At 57.5% G+C, this 6623-nt stretch overlaps 1 long non-coding RNA gene across 1 annotated transcript; it reads right to left on the bottom strand.

Moving 5' to 3' along the window:
- Positions 1-882: 882 nt before the first annotated feature.
- LOC111768872 (uncharacterized) lies at positions 883-6382 on the bottom strand. The gene is made up of 2 exons (XR_011428164.1): positions 5318-6382; positions 883-1285 (listed from the first exon to the last, which is right to left on the bottom strand). It is a non-coding gene; the product is annotated as an uncharacterized lncRNA (long non-coding RNA).
- Between the last annotated feature and the right edge of the window lie 241 nt (positions 6383-6623).

Raw genomic sequence — 6623 nt, 5'->3', positions numbered from 1 at the left:
TCTGTTCCATGCGGGTCCGGGAGAAGTATGGTGTCAGCCCATCTGGGCCAGGACCGGGTGCTGCCCTGCTCACAGCTTCCCCCTGAGGTGACGTGTGCCCTGAAGTTCCAGAGTCTCCGAGTTCGGAGAGTCCACGTTTAGGTGACTGTTCTTCAAATACCCGCGAGTGGAGCCGCCTTCTAAGGGAAGAGGCCTCAGCCATTCCTGACACAGAGGTCTCCAGGGGGACCACATGGCCCATCCATGTGGCCTCTGCCCAGCAGCCGGAGCCACAGAGGACACACACACCCTCCCCCACATGTACCTGCACACCACACATGCACTACACACCACACACACATGCACACCCCACACACACCACACACACACACCATACCCACACCCATCATACACCACATCCACACCACATCCATTCACACACACCCACTCACACACACACACACACCCCTCACCCCAGGCAGCATTGAGAGTCCCGGCCCCAGCGCACTCTCCCTTGGACAGTGGAACCAGAGGGGCAGGAAGGGTGGTCTTCCACGGCGGGGACCGAGGAAGCCTGGAGGCCCTCGGAGGTGAGCGGGATGGAGTGCGTGCTGGGAGCGCCTTGTGCTCTTTGCCACTTGTGTAAACGTTGCTGTCGACCGGGTTCTGTCCCCACTGACTGTCCCCCCTTGGAGGGAGGCGTGGCCCCGTGACCGGCTCTGGTCAGTGGATTTGACAGGTGAGAGAAGCCACATCCCTGTGAAAGCATCTGAGAGCCGGGTGTCTCCATCTTCCCTTCCCCTGTGGCCTCCAGAGGTTGGGTCCCCAAGTGAGGCCGGCGTGGAGCAGAGCCCGCCAGCCCGTGACGGACAGGGCGTGAGAACGACAATAAGCCTTTGTGGGTTTAGGCACGGATTTGGGGCTGTTTGTCACCACCGCATCGTTCACCCCCTCCTGCTGCTGGGTGCAGTGAAGAACCACACCCCACAAAGGCTGGACTCTCCCCTGAGATGAGTCGTGGGATTTGGGCACGAAGCTGGCAGCGGGTCGCAGAGGTTCATGACCAGGAGGTGAGGACCTGCCTTCTGGCAGCGATCCTGCGGCCACTGGATGCCCGGCCCTCCCGGCCGGTGTCTCCCGGCCGGTGTCTCCCGAGGCCACAGAGCCTTTCTGAGAAACAGATATCAGGATGCGATCATGCAACATGGAGCCGCCTGAAACACAAAGTTCACGGGTGTGTGCAAGTATCTTTGTGTCTTCCTTCTCTTTTCCATCGAAAGAGCATAAACTCAGGACGGTGATGGCCCTGGAATGGGAACAGAACGAGACCGGGAAACTCATTTCTTAATTTTCTGTCCCCGCCCCCTTACACCCATCTCTCAAAAGCTGAAGGCAACACCCGAGGTAAGACCTGTTTTCATCCTTGGTTACAAGCCCCCGTTCCCACGGCAGCCTGGTGCGCTCTGCGTGCACTTGCACACCGTCCTCCCTGGTCCCTGTCAGTCTCTCCCACCCAGGCTGCCAACATCTCCACAAGTGAGCCTGCCCTCTGCGGGGGCCACCTGGCTGGGTACCCGGAGCTCTGGGTGAGCAGGGCGGGTGGAGCAGAGCAGAGGGGTGAGGGGAAGCACTGGGAGGGGAGGACGCCCCATCCCCATCCGAAGCATTTACTGAGCGCCCGTGTGTCCAGTCACAGTGCGAGGCTCTGGGGAAAAGTCCAGATCCCGAGATGCGTTTGTCGGTTCACACTTTCATATGGGGTGGTTTCTGAACTTTACAGCCCTGGTGAGGTGAATGGCACACGCTATCCTGTGCCACCTTAGAAGAGAGTGGGTTTACAGAGTTTACGTGAGGTGTAGCAAAAAGGGCCATGGCCTTGGGCCTGCGTCTTGCTTTGAGTCCTGGCTTTGCCCCCCAACCAGCCTGTGACCCTCGGTGGCATCGGCATCCTGGTTTATAAAAGGAGGGACTGGCTCTGCAGCCACAGCTTCCTACGGTGCCTGGCCAGGCCCGAAGCCTAGGCCGCTCGATTGCTGAACAAGGAGCTGCAGGTGCCCGAGTCTGGGGGCCAGCAGGGCCAGTGAGAGGGCCTGGAGGCCTGCGCCTCCTCATCCTGCATCCACCGAGCATCCACAGGGCTCGCCCAGGAGGCCCAGAGGAATAAATGCATGCAGAGGAAGGGGCAGCCTGGGTGGGGACAGAGTCCAGAAATCCCAGCTGTTCACGAGCCCCTGGGCAGAGGTCAGTCCTCAGAGATCAGGTCTGACCCAAGGGCCACCTGGGCTGTGGCTTGGTGCACAGCTGTCGAGGTCATTGTTGAGGTCACTGTACATGCCAGGAGGACTGGAGCTGGGGAAACCATTGATTGCTAGTGACCTCTGACCTCACGGTGACCACAAGGTAGGGAATCTTAGCACGTATCTGCCACACCATTGCCATCAATCCTCGTTCATCAGCACACATTTATTGAGCACCTACTATGTACCAGGCTCTGTTCAGCTGGGATTGCATTAAGAACACTGTCTTCAAGGGATAGCTACTGACGTGAGATAGTGCTCATAATATAATGAGCTACTTCTTCTCCATTGCCCTTCCGGAGTCATTCCCGCCCTGCTCTGCACCCCGGGAAGTTGACCCCAGGAGACTACTTCATCCCCACTCCCTTCCTTCTGGCTGTGAGTTGGATTCAGCCAATGGGAGAGCCCAACAGGACATGGGAGGGTGGGAGGAGAGAGGCCCGGTGTGTAAACTCCACTCTCTCCTTGCCTCAGCACCTCCAGGACTATGGCTCCACTGGGCAGCCCCCTGCTAAAGCTGTAGCCCTCTCTGGGCTCTGGTACTGCTGTTTTCTCCCCTTGCCCTTTTGGCCTTGAGGGTGTAACAGCATTTGCTGCGGCCAGCTCCTGACTGCCTCGGCGTCCCTCGTTGGTTCCCCTGAACTTGTCCACGTCTCTGTAAATCGTCCTTCACTGAACGGCTTTAAAAGTGATGGTGCCAGTCACAGTGATTAGTAGCAGATGACATAATACTCTTTCTGGTTTGAGCAGAGGGGAATCTGTTCATGGGTGCTAGGACTGAGATGCCAGGACTACCAGGGGACCAAGCTTGGATGCCCCATGGCCACGGACAACACTAACAGTCACCTGGACAATCACTAACCCTGCCCAAGACTGTTGCCGTGGAAACCCCGCTGCCTGTGATGCTCAGGCCCAGATGCTGGAGCATGCTGCTGTGGGACAACCAGACCCTCTGTTCCCGGCCAGCCAGGAGCCCCATCCTCCAGCACCTTGGGTGGCTCACTTCCACCTTTTAAATCTCAGACAGGCATCTGTCCAGAGGAGCCGAGGCCACTGGCAGAACCCTGGCTGCAAGGGAGTCAGGGAGATGCAGGTTTCAGTTTTTCCAGAGACTCCCATGCGGCCCAGCACAGAAGGAGGGGCTGGCACACGTGTTGAGTGAGTCAGCCCGTATGGTCCACCAGAGAAGTCAGATAAGAGTGATAAAAATGATCACTTGCAACCTTGACCTTCCGAAGGCCATGTGAAGCCTCAGTTATCTACTGTGTTACAAGGAGAACAGTGAGTGGCTCTCTCTTGGTCCCAGGAGCACTGTCTCTCAGAGCCCCTCACCCTAGCCTCCTCAACCTCTGGCCTGACTTCCAGCTGCCAGCACTGTCTGCCTGGGGACTTTCTTTACTGCTGGAGACTCCTTCGCCCCCTGGGTGACAGGCTCAAGTGTGGAATACTGCTGTCCCCCAGGAGCACCTTCACCCGGTACCCCAGCTGCCTCACCCCTTGGGTGGGAGAGGTCTGAGCAGTGTGCTCTGCCCCAGCTGCCAAGGCTCCCTGGTGGACCAAGCTCCTGTTGTCCACGGTGGTGGGTGTCCAGAGTCGGGCCCCACAGTGCTGGGCAGCTCGATAGGAGCCTTCACTAGCCACCGTCTCTTCCTTCTGTCGATCCTGACCCTCCTGCCTCCACCTCCCAGATAAATTCCTGCTCCAGAATCTTCCTCCCCAGGCCTGCGTCTGGCACCGCACAAGCTGAGGCATCCATGGCCTAAGCATGCACACATGGAAAGCCTCGTAACGGCTGGAAGTCCTGCTGGGGACAGTCCCTGGGCCATGAGTTAACAGGTGTGAGGTTACTTCTGTGACCTTGCACCCGCTCACTCCAGTTTGGACGGTCGTCCTGTTCCTGGTTCTCATCCTCGTGGGCAGGAACCCAGAGGGCTCCAGGACGCTCTCAGCTGCCCAGTGCCCCACCCAATGCTGAGGCCAGGACCATGTGTGCACACAGTCAACATCCACCCCAGGATTCTGCCCGACCCTCTCTGCCTCTTCTCCCCACATCATTCAGTGCTGCTTCAGCCCTGGGATCGGAGGTGATGCTCCATGGGGTTCAAGGGCATCCTCTGCATGTGCCACCCTTGGTTTAAATGGGACTTTGCCGTGTGTTGCTGTTAGTGCATGAGGTTGGGGCCAGCTTTGTCCTGGGTTCACAGAACCAACAGTCCCCTGGAGCCTGTTCTGCTCGGGGCACGAGGATGCTGGCTCTGGCGCATGGGGACGCATCCTTTACTACAGATGTCAGCTGCCCTCCTTCACTGCAGGTCTGCCCCTGAGCAGTCACCTGCAGCCTAGTGACAGGGAGCTCACATTCTCATGTTATACTTTCAGGCGGGAGGGTGAGAGAAGCAGCTTGATTGATCAGCTGCTCTGTGCCAGGCGTGTGCCTTTTCTCCTTTTAGCATCCTGGGGGCTAACTGTTACTATCATCCCCAGTGCACAGATGCGGAAACCGAGGCTCCTACAGGTTGGGTGACTCTGAGGTCCCTTGGGGCTGGGGCCAGGGCTGGGACCAGGGAGGCCTGACTCAGGGCCCGTGCTTGTTCCCTGGCATGTTCCTGCCTCTCAGACATGGGACATCAGTGATGGGGCTCCTGGTCTGCTGCATTGCTGCACCTCGGCCATTTGTCAAGGAGCCTCTGTGCTGTCGTGGCACTGGGGACCTACAGTGAACCTACGCATCCCTTGTCCTCACAGGGGCTTCCTTCTAATGAGGAAGGCAGAGACGGTGAACAGATGTAAGTAAGACGGCTTCAGGGGCCCTGAGTGAAGGCTGCCATGCGGGGGATAGTGGAGAGGCTCTGAGGAGTCTGTCTCCTGTTGGGTGACAAACAACCCCGACACTGAGCAGCCCACATCAGCAAATGTTTATTTTCTGGTCTCTGTGGGTCAGGAGCCCAGGGGTAGCACGGCTGGGTGGCTGACTCAGGGGCTCTCAAGAGGTCAGTTGGGATGTCAGCTGGGGCCGCATCGTCCCAGGGTTGGAAATCTACCTGTAAGCTCCCGGGTGCGGCTGGTGGCAGGAGGCATCAGGTCCTCACCACATGGGCCTCTCCACAGGGCTGCTCACAGGCAGGGCAGCTGGCTTCCCTGGGGAGAGATGGAGATGGGGGTATGCACATGCACACACACACCCCGCCTGCTTTCCTCCTGCACGGCTGGTATAAAACGGAAAACAAAACAAGGACAAGCACCCTCTCCTGCTGTTCCCAGGCCGCCCTTCCTCCCTGTGTGGGGTCTGCTTTCCTTCAGGCTTCTTGAGAATGGCCTTGGAGAGTCATCCAGCTGACAGAGAGCTGTCTGCACCTTGTCCCTGTCCCCTGGGTCAAAGAGACAGCACGAGTTTCTGCTGGCCATACTGGTCTTCCATCACCTGCCAGCAGAGGGGACAGTGTGGTGGGCACCGATGCCCACTTGGAATTGCTGGACAGGACTCTAGTGTCCTTCTAGAACAAGGGGTTTCCATTCAGGCAGCTGGAACACACGTTACTGGGAACTCCCTGCTTCGGGTCTTATTTGCTGCTGGCTGGAGTGCCGGGTGGGGGAGGTTGGGCGCTGCCAGGGGAGTCCACCTGCGACAACGGGCCTGGATGTGCAAGGAGCAAAGGGAAGGCTCCCTGCTCCTTTTGAAAATAATAATCCATCAATTTGTGGACACTCATTTTTTCCATTTTAAAATTGTGACTTAAACACAGAAAAGATACACACAAAATATCTATTCATGCATATGCATATGTGTGCATGTATACAGTTTAAAGCTGCATGTAGTATAGATGTCTGCATTCTCCACCCACGTCAGTAGATGGGACATTTCCAGCAGTCCAAAAGCATTCATGTCCCTCCTGACAAAGGCCCCTCTCCCTGGGGTGACAGGTGCCCTGACTATTGTGACAGTCGTAGTCCCTGCTCAGCCTCATAGTCTCACTCCCCAGGGGGCACCCTTAGCTGAGGCATTGAGTTTTGCCCATTTTCCTTAATTGGATTGTGATGCACACCCTGTTTGGGGACTGGTTACCTGGGCAACTCACCTGGCTGCTGGTAGCAGCCAGGGTGCATGTATTCTCTAGGCTGTTTAGTGTCCCTTGCATGGATGGGCCACATTCACTCACTGTCCCAGTGAGACATGCGGGCCTATTCCAGCTCAGGGCTCTGGGCCGGGTCCCACACTTCACTGGCCTTTATTCCTGGGAACAGAACTCCTGGGTCCAAAGGCGCTCTGCCCTTCCTGGGCAGTACCACTGTCTTCTCTGAAATGGAGCACGTGTGTACAGGTCCTGGGCTGAGTTCAGGCAGGGACAG

Source organism: Equus caballus, chromosome 18, assembly GCF_041296265.1.
Source record: "Equus caballus isolate H_3958 breed thoroughbred chromosome 18, TB-T2T, whole genome shotgun sequence".
Lineage (NCBI taxonomy): Eukaryota > Metazoa > Chordata > Mammalia > Perissodactyla > Equidae > Equus > Equus caballus.
This window is presented reverse-complemented; position numbering and strand designations above follow the sequence as displayed.